Source organism: Pelobates fuscus, chromosome 3 (genome assembly GCF_036172605.1).
Source record: "Pelobates fuscus isolate aPelFus1 chromosome 3, aPelFus1.pri, whole genome shotgun sequence".
Classification (NCBI taxonomy): Eukaryota; Metazoa; Chordata; class Amphibia; order Anura; family Pelobatidae; genus Pelobates; species Pelobates fuscus.
Genome location: NC_086319.1, coordinates 422,698,310 through 422,714,588, shown reverse-complemented (window position 1 = coordinate 422,714,588; position 16,279 = coordinate 422,698,310). Strand labels below are relative to the sequence as shown.

At 48.1% G+C, this 16,279-nt stretch overlaps 1 protein-coding gene across 2 annotated transcripts in view; it reads left to right on the top strand.

The window, feature by feature from the left end:
- The window catches only part of NLGN2 (neuroligin 2), a 215,868-nt gene that overhangs the window by 135,032 nt on the left and 64,557 nt on the right, over positions 1–16,279 (top strand). The window lies entirely within an intron of this gene.

Sequence of the window (16,279 nt, the reverse complement as noted above, 5' to 3'; positions counted from 1 at the left end):
TCTAGAGAGAGAGGTATGGGACAGGTAAATTGCACAGAAAGGGATAAAAGATAATGAATATACAGGCAACAAGGCAGACGTCAAACAAACACATAATGCAACAATGACTATAAACTTCTCGTACAAAATCATATGAAATTATTGGCTTGCTGGGAATCTAGACAGATTTACTTGGTGTAAATGGCGGTGTGAGGATAAGGGTTATAACTGGGTGTAAATGGCAGTATGGGGGATAAGGGTTATAGCTGGGTGTAAATGGCGGTATGGAGGATAAGGGTTATAGCTAGGTGTAAATGGCAGTATGGAGGATAAGGGTTATAGCTGGGTGTAAATGGCGGTATGGGGATAAGGGTTATAGCTGGGTGTAAATGGCGGCATGGGGGATAAGGGTTATAGCTGGGTGTAAATGGCGGTATGGGGATAAGGGTTATAGCTGGGTGTAAATGGCGGTATGGGGGATAAGGGTTATAGCTGGGTGTAAATGGCGGTATGGGGATAAGGGTTATAGCTGGGTGTAAATGGCGGTATGGGGATAAGGGTTATAGCTGGGTGTAAATGGCGGTATGGAGATAAGGGTTATAGCTGGGTGTAAATGGCAGTATGGGGGATAAGGGTTATAGCTGGGTGTAAATGGCGGTATGGGGATAAGGGTTATAGCTGGATGTAAATGGCAGTATGGGGGATAAGGGTTATAGCTGGGTGTAAATGGCGGTATGAGGATAAGGGTTATAGCTGGGTGTAAATGGCGGTATGGGGATAAGGGTTATAGCTGGGTGTAAATGGCGGTATGGAGATAAGGGTTATAGCTGGGTGTAAATGGCAGTATGGGGGATAAGGGTTATAGCTGGGTGTAAATGGCGGTATGGGGGATAAGGGTTATAGCTGGGTGTAAATGGCAGTATGGAGGATAAGGGTTATAGCTGGGTGTAAATGGCGGTATGGAGGATAAGGGTTATAGCTGGGTGTAAATGGCGGTATGGGGATAAGGGTTATAGCTGGGTGTAAATGGCGGTATGGAGGATAAGGGTTATAGCTGGGTGTAAATGGCGGTATGGAGGATAAGGGTTATAGCTGGGTGTAAATGGCGGTATGGAGGATAAGGGTTATAGCTAGGTGTAAATGGCGGTATGGAGGATAAGGGTTATAGCTGGGTGTAAATGGTGGTATGGAGGATAAGGGTTATAGCTGGGTGTAAATGGCGGTATGGAGGATAAGGGTTATAGCTGGGTGTAAATGGCGGTATGGAGGATAAGGGTTATAGCTAGGTGTAAATGGCGGTATGGAGGATAAGGGTTATAGCTGGGTGTAAATGGTGGTATGGAGGATAAGGGTTATAGCTGGATGTGAATGGCGGTATGGAGGATAAGGGTTATAGCTGGGTGTAAATGGCAGTATGGGAGATAAGGGTTATAGCTGGGTGTAAATGGCGGTATGGAGGATAAGGGTTATAGCTGGATGTGAATGGCGGTATGGAGGATAAGGGTTATAGCTGGGTGTAAATGGCAGTATGGGAGATAAATGGCAGTATGGGAGATAAAGCTGGGTGTAAATGGCGGTATGGGGGATAAGGGTTATAGCTGGGTGTAAATGGCGGTATGGAGGATAAGGGTTATAGCTGGGTGTAAATGGCGGTATGGAGATAAGGGTTATAGCTGGGTGTAAATGGCAGTATGGAGATAAGGGTTATAGCTGGATGTGAATGGCGGTATGGAGGATAAGGGTTATAGCTGGGTGTAAATGGCAGTATGGGAGATAAGGGTTATAGCTGGGTGTAAATGGCGGTATGGAGGATAAGGGTTATAGCTGGATGTGAATGGCGGTATGGAGGATAAGGGTTATAGCTGGGTGTAAATGGCAGTATGGGAGATAAGGGTTATAGCTGGGTGTAAATGGCAGTATGGAGGATAAGGGTTATAGCTGGGTGTAAATGGCGGTATGGAGGATAAGGGTTATAGCTGGGTGTAAATGGCGGTATGGAGGATAAGGATTATAGCTGGGTGTAAATGGTCGGTATGGAGGATAAGGGTTATAGCTGGGTGTAAATGGTGGTATGGAGGATAAGGGTTATAGCTGGGTGTAAATGGTGGTATGGAGGATAAGGGTTATAGCTGGGTGTAAATGGCGGTATGGGGATAAGGGTTATAGCTGGGTGTAAATGGCGGTATGGAGGATAAGGATTATAGCTGGGTGTAAATGGCAGTATGGGGGATAAGGGTTATAGCTGGGTGTAAATGGCAGTATGGGGGATAAGGGTTATAGCTGGGTGTAAATGGCGGTATGGAGGATAAGGGTTATAGCTGGGTGTAAATGGCGGTATGGAGGATAAGGGTTATAGCTGGGTGTAAATGGCAGTATGGGGGATAAGGGTTATAGCTGGGTGTAAATGGTGGTATGGAGGATAAGGGTTATAGCTGGGTGTAAATGGCGGTATGGGGGATAAGGGTTATAGCTGGGTGTAAATGGCAGTATGGAGATAAGGGTTATAGCTGGGTGTAAATGGCAGTATGGAGGATAAGGGTTATAGCTGGGTGTAAATGGCGGTATGGGGATAAGGGTTATAGCTGGGTGTAAATGGCGGTATGGAGGATAAGGGTTATAGCTGGGTGTAAATGGCGGTATGGAGGATAAGGGTTATAGCTGGGTGTAAATGGCGGTATGGGGGATAAGGGTTATAGCTAGGTGTAAATGGCAGTATGGAGGATAAGGGTTATAGCTGGGTGTAAATGGTGGTATGGAGGATAAGGGTTATAGCTGGGTGTAAATGGCGGTATGGAGATAAGGGTTATAGCTGGGTGTAAATGGCGGTATGGAGGATAAGGGTTATAGCTGGGTGTAAATGGCGGTATGGAGGATAAGGATTATAGCTGGGTGTAAATGGCAGTATGGAGGATAAGGGTTATAGCTGGGTGTAAATGGCAGTATGGGGGATAAGGGTTATAGCTGGGTGTAAATGGCGGTATGGAGGATAAGGATTATAGCTGGGTGTAAATGGCAGTATGGAGGATAAGGATTATAGCTGGGTGTAAATGGCGGTATGGAGGATAAGGGTTATAGCTGGGTGTAAATGGCGGTATGGAGATAAGGGTTATAGCTGGGTGTAAATGGCGGTATGGAGGATAAGGGTTATAGCTGGGTGTAAATGGTGGTATGGAGGATAAGGGTTATAGCTGGGTGTAAATGGCGGTATGGAGATAAGGGTTATAGCTGGGTGTAAATGGCGGTATGGGGGATAAGGGTTATAGCTGGGTGTAAATGGCGGTATGGAGATAAGGGTTATAGCTGGGTGTAAATGGCAGTATGGAGATAAGGGTTATAGCTGGGTGTAAATGGCGGTATGGAGATAAGGGTTATAGCTGGGTGTAAATGGCGGTATGGAGATAAGGGTTATAGCTGGGTGTAAATGGCGGTATGGAGATAAGGGTTATAGCTGGGTGTAAATGGCGGTATGGAGATAAGGGTTATAGCTGGGTGTAAATGGCGGTATGGAGGATAAGGGTTATAGCTGGGTGTAAATGGCGGTATGGAGATAAGGGTTATAGCTGGGTGTAAATGGCGGTATGGAGATAAGGGTTATAGCTGGGTGTAAATGGCGGTATGGAGGATAAGGGTTATAGCTGGGTGTAAATGGCGGTATGGAGGATAAGGGTTATAGCTGGGTGTAAATGGCGGTATGGAGGTAAGGATTATAGCTGGGTGTAAATGGCGGTATGGGGGATAAGGGTTACAGCTGGGTGTAAATGGCGGTATGGAGGATAAGGGTTATAGCTGGGTGTAAATGGCAGGATGGAGATAAGGGTTATAGCTGGGTGTAAATGGTGGTATGGAGATAAGGGTTATAGCTGGGTGTAAATGGCGGTATGGAGGATAAGGGTTATAGCTGGGTGTAAATGGCAGTATGGAGGATAAGGGTTATAGCTGGGTGTAAATGGCGGTATGGAGGATAAGGGTTATAGCTGGGTGTAAATGGCGGTATGGAGGTAAGGATTATAGCTGGGTGTAAATGGCGGTATGGAGGATAAGAGTTATAGCTGGGTGTAAATGGCGGTATGGGGGATAAGGGTTATAGCTGGGTGTAAATGGCGGTATGGGGGATAAGGGTTATAGCTGGGTGTAAATGGCAGTATGGGGGATAAGGGTTATAGCTGGGTGTAAATGGCGGTATGGAGGATAAGGGTTATAGCTGGGTGTAAATGGCGGTGTAGCGGAGAGCCGATCTTGCACAGCTATTCTCCACTAGAGATTCCAGTGAGGCTCAGGAACAAGGTGATGTTAAGTCCATAGGCAAGGTTTCCAGCAGGTAAAGTAATACAGCAGTATCCCCATCGCAATCCCAATAACTGGACGACACACAGTTTCAGGAGTAGACTGACAAGCTTTATTCCACAGTTCCTTATAAAGCCCTCTCCCATGCAAGGGAGGAGGTTCTAACACTTAAGACATTATCCAATCTCTAAGTAGTAACCTCCCACAGATCTCCTCCCCTCCTCTAGCATCATAATCCCCTTATTGTGTACACAGTTTTCCCCGAGTTTTGGATGTACCCTAAATACTTGGGGTACATCCACAAATCCAACATCCCCAGATAGCTCTATTCTGGGGGACCAACATACTTAAAAATTAGCCCATTCGGATGAATGGTTCGTGAGATATGGGGTTCCAAAGATTTGACCGACCGCATGGGTAAAGTATCCGAAAACAGTTCCATGCATTTTGGCCCTGCGGTCGGTCACAAACAAGGGAATGAAAACAGGCGAATTGCCTGTGTTATAGAGCCTGGAGAGGGTTTGAATGAATTCCCTTGTTTATGGGGTTCTTTCTACCGAACGTCGGGTCATTCGGTAGTTTCCATACGAATTTCTGGAAGTATGGAGGTCTCAGCGGTGTTTGCCTAGTCAAGTGTCCGATTTTAGTTCCAGACACTCGACGGCAAAACACCGCTGTTCGGTAGTTTAAGATGGCCGCCGCCACGTGTTTGTTTCCCGAATGGCGGCCACCCAGAGGACAAAGACCACACTGCACTGATTGCCAATTACCTGTTTGCAACATTGTTGCAAACGGTAATTGGAGGCACACTCATTCCTGGGTGGTCTGGTTGTTCGGTAGTTTCATTCCCTTGTTTTATTTGAATGATTCTACCGAACAACTAGAGGAATACAATTCTTTACATACATTTAACTGTCATTATACCCGGATACCATGCTTTCTATACATGTACATACACATTAAACCAGCCATATGACCAAATACACTTATTCTCATACATGTCGTGGGACAGCCCGGTACCAATCCGCTACACTGCTCCCCCTTGCCCACAAGCCGGCATACACAGTCTGATCCAACACGGATCGGCTTGGGGATGTCCGGGGGCTCACGGATCATTTCTCTAAGTCAGTTTGTCTTGACAACCCGTCAGCATTTCCATTCTGCTTACCCGGCCGGTACTGGATATTAAAGTCAAAAGGCTGTAGCGCCAAACTCCAGCGCAGCAGCCTGGCGTTGTCTCCAGCCACCCGGTTCAGCCAGACTAACGGGTTGTGATCCGTGAGCAAGGAAAAGGGCTGTCCATATAAATAGGGTTGTAGCTTCTTTAGGGCCCACACCACAGCCAGGCATTCCTTTTCGACGGCGGCGTAGCTTACTTCTCGAGGTAACAGTTTGCGACTGATGTAAGCCACTGGATGTTCCCCGCCATCGGCCCCGACTTGACTCAGTACTGCCCCCAATCCAAACATAGAAGCGTCTGTGTGAACAAGAAAACGTTTAGTTGGATTGGGAGCTGCCAAGACAGGGGCATTTATCAGTGCATTTTTCAATTGTTGGAATGCCTGCTCACACTCCGGGGTCCAGTTTACTTGGCGGGGAAGGTTCTTACGGGTCAGGTCAGTGAGGGGTTTGGCCAGGGCGCTATAATTGGGAACAAACTTCCGGTAATACCCTGCTGTCCCTAGAAACGCTAAAACCTGGGTCTTAGTCCTAGGGGTGGGCCACTGGGCTACAGCCTCTACTTTGGCGGGTTCGGGTTTTTGTTTACCGCACCCTACTCTATGTCCCAGGTATTGTACCTCAGCCATGCCGATACTACACTTGGCCGGCTTCAAGGTCAGACCTGCTTCCCTTATCCTATCTAGTACAGCTCCGATGTGAGCTAAGTGTTCCTGCCATGTATTGCTAAAAATAGCAATATCGTCCAGGTAGGCACATGTATAGTCCTGGAATCCATCTAGGAGTCGATCCACCATCCTTTGGAAGGTGGCTGGGGCGTTTTTCATCCCAAATGGCATGACCTTAAACTGGTACAAGCCAAATGGGGTGACAAAGGCCGACTTCGGGATGGCGTCTGGGGCCAGGGGGATTTGCCAATACCCTTTACACAAGTCAATAGTGGTGAGGTATTGGCCCCTGGCCATTCTGTCCAGTAACTCGTCTATCCGGGGCATCGGATAGGCGTCAGATACAGTCTTCTCGTTCAATCTCCTATAGTCCACGCAGAAGCGGGTCGTACCGTCTCGCTTTGGTACGAGGACTACAGGAGATGCCCAAGGACTGTCTGAGGGTTCAATCACCCCCAGTTGGAGCATTTCGTCGATCTCCTTACGCATGTTTGCCCGTACCGCTTCTGGAATGCGGTATGGCGTCTGGCGCATGGGTAGTTGCCCTGGGGTCTCGACCCGGTGAGTTGCCAGAGGCGTGTATCCAGGTACATTAGAGAACGTGTCGCGTTTCTCTTCCAATAGTTGCTGTACCTCGATCCGCTCCTGTGGGCTCAGCCGATCTCCCAGCGTAACCTCCCCTAAATCTCCGGACAGCTGCCCATCCCCCAGCAAATCGGGGAGGGGTAAGCTGTCAAACTCTTCCGTGTTAGGGGCACAGATGGCGGTTACCTCCTCAGTACGCTCGTGGTAGGGCTTCAGCATGTTCACATGGAGCATGCGTCGCCCCCCAGTCCCTGTGCAGGGGCCGATAATATAGGTGGTATCGCATCTTTGCTCCACCACCTTATATGGGCCCTGCCAGGCGGCCTGTAACTTATCATGTCGGACAGGTTTTAAAATTAGTACCTTCTGCCCGACCTGAAAACTACGGTCCCTGGCTCCCCGATCATACCATGTACGCTGGCGGGTCTGGGCCTCCTGAAGGTTTTCCCGTACCGTCTTGGTCAACGCTTCTAGGCGGTCCCGAAAGGCCAACACATATGGTAGGATGGGAGTGCCATCTGTGCTCCGGTCTCCCTCCCAATGCTCTCTAATAAGATCCAATGGGCCTCGGACCCTCCTTCCAAACAATAATTCAAACGGGGAGAACCCTGTGGATTCCTGCGGCACCTCCCGGTATGCAAATAGGAGGTGCGGCAGGAATCGTTCCCAGTCCTTGTGGGTCTCTGCGAAGGTTCGGAGCATCTGCTTCAAGGTACCATTGAATCGTTCGCAGAGCCCGTTCGTCTGGGGGTGGTAAGGGGCGCTGATAATAGGCTTAATGCCACAGATCCTCCAGAGGTGTTGGGTGAATTCTGCGGTAAACTGGGTACCCTGATCCGAGATAATCTCCCTGGGTAATCCCATCCGGGAGAATATCCGCATGAGGGCATCCGCGACCGTCTCAGCGTGGATGTTGGTCAGAGCCACTGCTTCTGGATACCTGGTGGCATAATCTACGACCGTTAAAATATACCGTTTTCCTGACGGGCTAACTTTATTGAGGGGGCCTATCAGATCCACCGCTATTCGGCTAAAAGGTTCCTCTATTATGGGTAAGGGGTGAAGTTTAGCCTTCCTGCGATCCCCCCTTTTTCCCACTCTCTGGCAGGTATCGCAAGTCGTGCAATATCTGCGTACTTCCTGGCTAATCCCTGGCCAGAAGAAACTCTGGGTTAGTCTGTACCTGGTGCGACTAACCCCTAGATGTCCGGATAGCGGAATATCATGCGCTATCCGGAGTAATTCAGCCCGGTACCGCTGTGGTACCACTAATTGTCTCCTCGCTATCGGGTCTAACCCCGTAATCTGTTTGGTTGTTTCCCTGTATAAAAGTTGTTTATCCCAGATAAACTTCTCTCCCTCCGCCCCGGGGGAACCCGTGCCAACCTTGTCCCTATACACCTGAAGCGTGGGGTCTGTTGCGACTTCAGCTACAAATTCATTAGGTGGAGCCCAGGGGACACATTCTAGAGGGGGGGTAGGGTTGCTTACCTGGACCTCCGGCAGTGTGTTGTGGTCCTGGGTGCGGGCCTGTTGTCGGGTGACTACAGGGTTGACCTCTCCTGTGGTGGGTGACTGGGGCTCAAAAGCAGAAGTGAGCCTCCCCAGATCGTTCCCCAATAAAACCTCCGCCGGTAAATGTGGCATCAACCCCACCTCCACTTCCCCTGCCCCCGCTCCCCAATGTAAATGTACCCTTGCTGTAGGTAGCCGGTACACTGCTCCCCCAGCTACCCGGACGGCAACAGTTTTGTTCAGTTTTGCCTGATCTGAAATCAGGTGGCTCTGTACCAAAGTGATGGTGGCTCCCGAATCTCGTAATCCCCGGACTGCTGTACCATTCAGATATACCGTCTGTCGATGGTGCCGTAGATTATCCACATTGGCCTGGACCGGATCTGCCTCGTGCAGTACCTCCCATTGTTCCACAGTAGTAATGGGGACTGCGGAACCATATGGGGTGGTGACTAGGTCCTGGTAGTGGTGGGCTGCGGCCGCCCTGGGTGGAGGTGGGCCTGGACGAATCCAGGTGGAACGGTCCCGTAGCTGTGGGCATTCCCTTTTATAATGTCCCCACTTCTGGCAGTGATGACAGGGGCCAGCGGTGGGTTGTCGGAACCGGGGCTGTGCAGCGGGTGGTGGAGGTGGTGGTAGCGGTCTCGGTGGAGCTGGGGTGTAGTTGTTTCCCCCGAATGTTTTAAAGGTTGCTTTTGGAGCTGCAGGTTTTTGTGACCTGCGTGCATCCAGGTAGTCATCCGCTTTCCTAGCCGCCTCGGTAAGGGAAGTAGGGTTTCTGTCCCTTACCCATTCCTGGACCTCATTGGTTACTCCCTCATAGAACTGCTCCATCAGCAACATTTGTATTACATCCTCCATAGAACGTGCCTTGCTAGCTTGCACCCACCCGAGCGCTGCCCCCTGTAATCGGCATGCCCACTCTGCGTGCGAGTCCTTCTCTGTTTTCTTTAGATCCCGGAACCTCCGCCGGTATGCCTCGGGTGTTATAGCATACCTGGCGAGTATAATTTCTTTCACTTTACTGTAATTCCTTATTTCGTCATTAGGTACAGTCCGATATGCCTCTGCTGCCCTCCCGGTTAACCTTCCGGCCAAAATAGGTACCCAGTCCTCTGCGTTAATTTTATGCAGTGCACACAGTCTTTCAAAGTCTTGCAGGAAAGCGTCTATATCTTCCTCTGCCTCCACATATGTTTTAAAAGCCTGGTATGGTATTTTAGGCTTACCTTCCTGTGGCACATTAATTGCAGAGCTTTGTTCTGGTGCCTGTGTCCTTAGGATGAATTCTTGTACCTCGGCCATTGTCCTGGTAACAATTTCTGTTGGGGGGTTTTCCCCATAAAAGGATAGCCTGAACTGAACCTGCCTCTGGAATTCCGATCCTTGTGGTGTTCCTCCCGGCTCCCTCTGTGCCGGAACTGAATCGCCCTCCATTCTGTACTCTGCCATGAGTTCTGTAACAAGTACTGCTTTCTTCTTATTGCTGGCTTGTATACCCCTTGCCTCTAGGAGGTCCTTTAGCGTGGAGCGTTTTAGCGCAGAAAAATCAATCTCCATCCGTACTCCATTTACGCTTGTTCCTCTGTGAGTTTGGATCCCAGCGCTGCCAACCAATGTAGCGGAGAGCCGATCTTGCACAGCTATTCTCCACTAGAGATTCCAGTGAGGCTCAGGAACAAGGTGATGTTAAGTCCATAGGCAAGGTTTCCAGCAGGTAAAGTAATACAGCAGTATCCCCATCGCAATCCCAATAACTGGACGACACACAGTTTCAGGAGTAGACTGACAAGCTTTATTCCACAGTTCCTTATAAAGCCCTCTCCCATGCAAGGGAGGAGGTTCTAACACTTAAGACATTATCCAATCTCTAAGTAGTAACCTCCCACAGATCTCCTCCCCTCCTCTAGCATCATAATCCCCTTATTGTGTACACAGTTTTCCCCGAGTTTTGGATGTACCCTAAATACTTGGGGTACATCCACAAATCCAACATCCCCAGATAGCTCTATTCTGGGGGACCAACATACTTAAAAATTAGCCCATTCGGATGAATGGTTCGTGAGATATGGGGTTCCAAAGATTTGACCGACCGCATGGGTAAAGTATCCGAAAACAGTTCCATGCATTTTGGCCCTGCGGTCGGTCACAAACAAGGGAATGAAAACAGGCGAATTGCCTGTGTTATAGAGCCTGGAGAGGGTTTGAATGAATTCCCTTGTTTATGGGGTTCTTTCTACCGAACGTCGGGTCATTCGGTAGTTTCCATACGAATTTCTGGAAGTATGGAGGTCTCAGCGGTGTTTGCCTAGTCAAGTGTCCGATTTTAGTTCCAGACACTCGACGGCAAAACACCGCTGTTCGGTAGTTTAAGATGGCCGCCGCCACGTGTTTGTTTCCCGAATGGCGGCCACCCAGAGGACAAAGACCACACTGCACTGATTGCCAATTACCTGTTTGCAACATTGTTGCAAACGGTAATTGGAGGCACACTCATTCCTGGGTGGTCTGGTTGTTCGGTAGTTTCATTCCCTTGTTTTATTTGAATGATTCTACCGAACAACTAGAGGAATACAATTCTTTACATACATTTAACTGTCATTATACCCGGATACCATGCTTTCTATACATGTACATACACATTAAACCAGCCATATGACCAAATACACTTATTCTCATACATGTCGTGGGACAGCCCGGTACCAATCCGCTACAGGCGGTATGGAGATAAGGGTTATAGCTGGGTGTAAATGGCGGTATGGAGGATAAGGGTTATAGCTGGGTGTAAATGGCGGTATGGAGGATAAGGGTTATAGCTGGGTGTAAATGGCAGTATGGAGGATAAGGGTTATAGCTGGGTGTAAATGGTGGTATGAGGATAAGGGTTATAGCTGGGTGTAAATGGCGGTATGGGGGATAAGGGTTATAGCTGGGTGTAAATGGCAGTATGGAGGATAAGGGTTATAGCTGGGTGTAAATGGTGGTATGGAGATAAGGGTTATAGCTGGGTGTAAATGGCGGTATGGAGGATAAGGGTTATAGCTGGGTGTAAATGGCGGTATGGAGGATAAGGGTTATAGCTGGGTGTAAATGGCGGTATGGAGATAAGGGTTATAGCTGGGTGTAAATGGCGGTATGGAGGATAAGGGTTATAGCTGGGTGTAAATGGCGGTATGGAGGATAAGGGTTATAGCTGGGTGTAAATGGCAGTATGGAGGATAAGGGTTATAGCTGGGTGTAAATGGTGGTATGGAGATAAGGGTTATAGCTGGGTGTAAATGGCGGTATGGAGGATAAGGGTTATAGCTGGGTGTAAATGGTGGTATGGAGGATAAGGGTTATAGCTGGGTGTAAATGGCGGTATGGAGGATAAGGGTTATAGCTGGGTGTAAATGGCGGTATGGGGGATAAGGGTTATAGCTGGGTGTAAATGGCGGTATGGGGATAAGGGTTATAGCTGGGTGTAAATGGCGGTATGGGGGATAAGGGTTATAGCTGGGTGTAAATGGCAGTATGGAGGATAAGGGTTATAGCTGGATGTGAATGGCGGTATGGGGGATAAGGGTTATAGCTGGGTGTAAATGGCGGTATGGAGGATAAGGGTTATAGCTGGGTGTAAATGGCGGTATGAAGGATAAGGGTTATAGCTGGGTGTAAATGGCGGTATGGAGGATAAGGGTTATAGCTGGGTGTAAATGGCGGTATGGAGATAAGGGTTATAGCTGGGTGTAAATGGCGGTATGGAGGATAAGGGTTATAGCTGGGTGTAAATGGCGGTATGGAGGTAAGGATTATAGCTGGGTGTAAATGGCGGTATGGGGGATAAGGGTTACAGCTGGGTGTAAATGGCGGTATGGAGGATAAGGGTTATAGCTGGGTGTAAATGGCGGTATGGAGGTAAGGATTATAGCTGGGTGTAAATGGCGGTATGGGGATAAGGGTTATAGCTGGGTGTAAATGGCAGTATGGGGATAAGGGTTATAGCTGGGTGTAAATGGCAGTATGGGGATGAGGGTTATAGCTGGGTGTAAATGGCGGTATGGAGGATAAGGGTTATAGGTGGGTGTAAATGGCGGTATGGGGATAAGGGTTATAGCTGGGTGTAAATGGCGGTATGGAGGATAAGGATTATAGCTGGGTGTAAATGGCAGTATGGGGATAAGGGTTATAGCTGGGTGTAAATGGCAGTATGGAGGATAAGGGTTATAGCTGGGTGTAAATGGCGGTATGGAGGATAAGGGTTATAGCTGGGTGTAAATGGCAGTATGGGGATAAGGGTTATAGCTGGGTGTAAATGGCAGTATGGAGGATAAGGGTTATAGCTGGGTGTAAATGGCGGTATGGAGGATAAGGATTATAGCTGGGTGTAAATGGCAGTATGGGGATAAGGGTTATAGCTGGGTATAAATGGCGGTATGGAGGATAAGGGTTATAGCTGGGTGTAAATGGTGGTATGGAGATAAGGGTTATAGCTGGGTGTAAATGGCGGTATGGAGATAAGGGTTATAGGTGAGTGTAAATGGCGGTATGGAGGATAAGGGTTATAGCTGAGTGTAAATGGCGGTATGGAGGATAAGGGTTATAGCTGGGTGTAAATGGTGGTATGGAGATAAGGGTTATAGCTGGGTGTAAATGGCGGTATGGAGATAAGGGTTATAGCTGGGTGTAAATGGCAGGATGGAGATATGGGTTATAGCTGGGTGTAAATGGCGGTATGGAGGATAAGGGTTATAGCTGGGTGTAAATGGCAGTATGGAGGATAAGGGTTATAGCTGGGTGTAAATGGCGGTATGGAGGATAAGGGTTATAGCTGGGTGTAAATGGCGGTATGGAGGATAAGGGTTATAGCTGGGTGTAAATGGCAGTATGGAGGATAAGGGTTATAGCTGGGTGTAAATGGCGGTATGGAGGATAAGGGTTATAGCTGGGTGTAAATGGTGGTATGGAGGATAAGGGTTATAGCTGGGTGTAAATGGCGGTATGGGGATAAGGGTTATAGCTGGGTGTAAATGGCAGTATGGGGGATAAGGGTTATAGCTGGGTGTAAATGGCGGTATGGGGATAAGGGTTATAGCTGGATGTAAATGGCAGTATGGGGGATAAGGGTTATAGCTGGGTGTAAATGGCGGTATGAGGATAAGGGTTATAGCTGGGTGTAAATGGCGGTATGGGGATAAGGGTTATAGCTGGGTGTAAATGGCGGTATGGAGATAAGGGTTATAGCTGGGTGTAAATGGCAGTATGGGGGATAAGGGTTATAGCTGGGTGTAAATGGCGGTATGGGGGATAAGGGTTATAGCTGGGTGTAAATGGCGGTATGGGGATAAGGGTTATAGCTGGGTGTAAATGGCGGTATGGAGGATAAGGGTTATAGCTGGGTGTAAATGGCGGTATGGAGGATAAGGGTTATAGCTGGGTGTAAATGGCGGTATGGAGGATAAGGGTTATAGCTAGGTGTAAATGGCGGTATGGAGGATAAGGGTTATAGCTGGGTGTAAATGGTGGTATGGAGGATAAGGGTTATAGCTGGGTGTAAATGGCGGTATGGAGGATAAGGGTTATAGCTGGGTGTAAATGGCGGTATGGAGGATAAGGGTTATAGCTAGGTGTAAATGGCGGTATGGAGGATAAGGGTTATAGCTGGGTGTAAATGGTGGTATGGAGGATAAGGGTTATAGCTGGATGTGAATGGCGGTATGGAGGATAAGGGTTATAGCTGGGTGTAAATGGCAGTATGGGAGATAAGGGTTATAGCTGGGTGTAAATGGCGGTATGGAGGATAAGGGTTATAGCTGGATGTGAATGGCGGTATGGAGGATAAGGGTTATAGCTGGGTGTAAATGGCAGTATGGGAGATAAATGGCAGTATGGGAGATAAAGCTGGGTGTAAATGGCGGTATGGGGGATAAGGGTTATAGCTGGGTGTAAATGGCGGTATGGAGGATAAGGGTTATAGCTGGGTGTAAATGGCGGTATGGAGATAAGGGTTATAGCTGGGTGTAAATGGCAGTATGGAGATAAGGGTTATAGCTGGATGTGAATGGCGGTATGGAGGATAAGGGTTATAGCTGGGTGTAAATGGCAGTATGGGAGATAAGGGTTATAGCTGGGTGTAAATGGCGGTATGGAGGATAAGGGTTATAGCTGGATGTGAATGGCGGTATGGAGGATAAGGGTTATAGCTGGGTGTAAATGGCAGTATGGGAGATAAGGGTTATAGCTGGGTGTAAATGGCAGTATGGAGGATAAGGGTTATAGCTGGGTGTAAATGGCGGTATGGAGGATAAGGGTTATAGCTGGGTGTAAATGGCGGTATGGAGGATAAGGATTATAGCTGGGTGTAAATGGTCGGTATGGAGGATAAGGGTTATAGCTGGGTGTAAATGGTGGTATGGAGGATAAGGGTTATAGCTGGGTGTAAATGGTGGTATGGAGGATAAGGGTTATAGCTGGGTGTAAATGGCGGTATGGGGATAAGGGTTATAGCTGGGTGTAAATGGTGGTATGGAGGATAAGGGTTATAGCTGGGTGTAAATGGCGGTATGGAGGATAAGGATTATAGCTGGGTGTAAATGGCAGTATGGGGGATAAGGGTTATAGCTGGGTGTAAATGGCAGTATGGGGGATAAGGGTTATAGCTGGGTGTAAATGGCGGTATGGAGGATAAGGGTTATAGCTGGGTGTAAATGGCGGTATGGAGGATAAGGGTTATAGCTGGATGTAAATGGCAGTATGGGGGATAAGGGTTATAGCTGGGTGTAAATGGTGGTATGGAGGATAAGGGTTATAGCTGGGTGTAAATGGCGGTATGGGGGATAAGGGTTATAGCTGGGTGTAAATGGCAGTATGGAGATAAGGGTTATAGCTGGGTGTAAATGGCAGTATGGAGGATAAGGGTTATAGCTGGGTGTAAATGGCGTTATGGGGATAAGGGTTATAGCTGGGTGTAAATGGCGGTATGGAGGATAAGGGTTATAGCTGGGTGTAAATGGCGGTATGGAGGATAAGGGTTATAGCTGGGTGTAAATGGCGGTATGGGGGATAAGGGTTATAGCTAGGTGTAAATGGCAGTATGGAGGATAAGGGTTATAGCTGGGTGTAAATGGTGGTATGGAGGATAAGGGTTATAGCTGGGTGTAAATGGCGGTATGGAGATAAGGGTTATAGCTGGGTGTAAATGGCGGTATGGAGGATAAGGGTTATAGCTGGGTGTAAATGGCGGTATGGAGGATAAGGATTATAGCTGGGTGTAAATGGCAGTATGGAGGATAAGGGTTATAGCTGGGTGTAAATGGCAGTATGGGGGATAAGGGTTATAGCTGGGTGTAAATGGCGGTATGGAGGATAAGGATTATAGCTGGGTGTAAATGGCAGTATGGAGGATAAGGATTATAGCTGGGTGTAAATGGCGGTATGGAGGATAAGGGTTATAGCTGGGTGTAAATGGCGGTATGGAGATAAGGGTTATAGCTGGGTGTAAATGGCGGTATGGAGGATAAGGGTTATAGCTGGGTGTAAATGGTGGTATGGAGGATAAGGGTTATAGCTGGGTGTAAATGGCGGTATGGAGATAAGGGTTATAGCTGGGTGTAAATGGCGGTATGGGGGATAAGGGTTATAGCTGGGTGTAAATGGCGGTATGGAGATAAGGGTTATAGCTGGGTGTAAATGGCAGTATGGAGATAAGGGTTATAGCTGGGTGTAAATGGCGGTATGGGGGATAAGGGTTATAGCTGGGTGTAAATGGCGGTATGGAGATAAGGGTTATAGCTGGGTGTAAATGGCGGTATGGAGATAAGGGTTATAGCTGGGTGTAAATGGCGGTATGGAGATAAGGGTTATAGCTGGGTGTAAATGGCGGTATGGGGGATAAGGGTTATAGCTGGGTGTAAATGGCGGTATGGAGATAAGGGTTATAGCTGGGTGTAAATGGCGGTATGGAGATAAGGGTTATAGCTGGGTGTAAATGGCGGTATGGAGATAAGGGTTATAGCTGGGTGTAAATGGCGGTATGGAGATAAGGGTTATAGCTGGGTGTAAATGGCGGTATGGAGGATAAGGGTTATAGC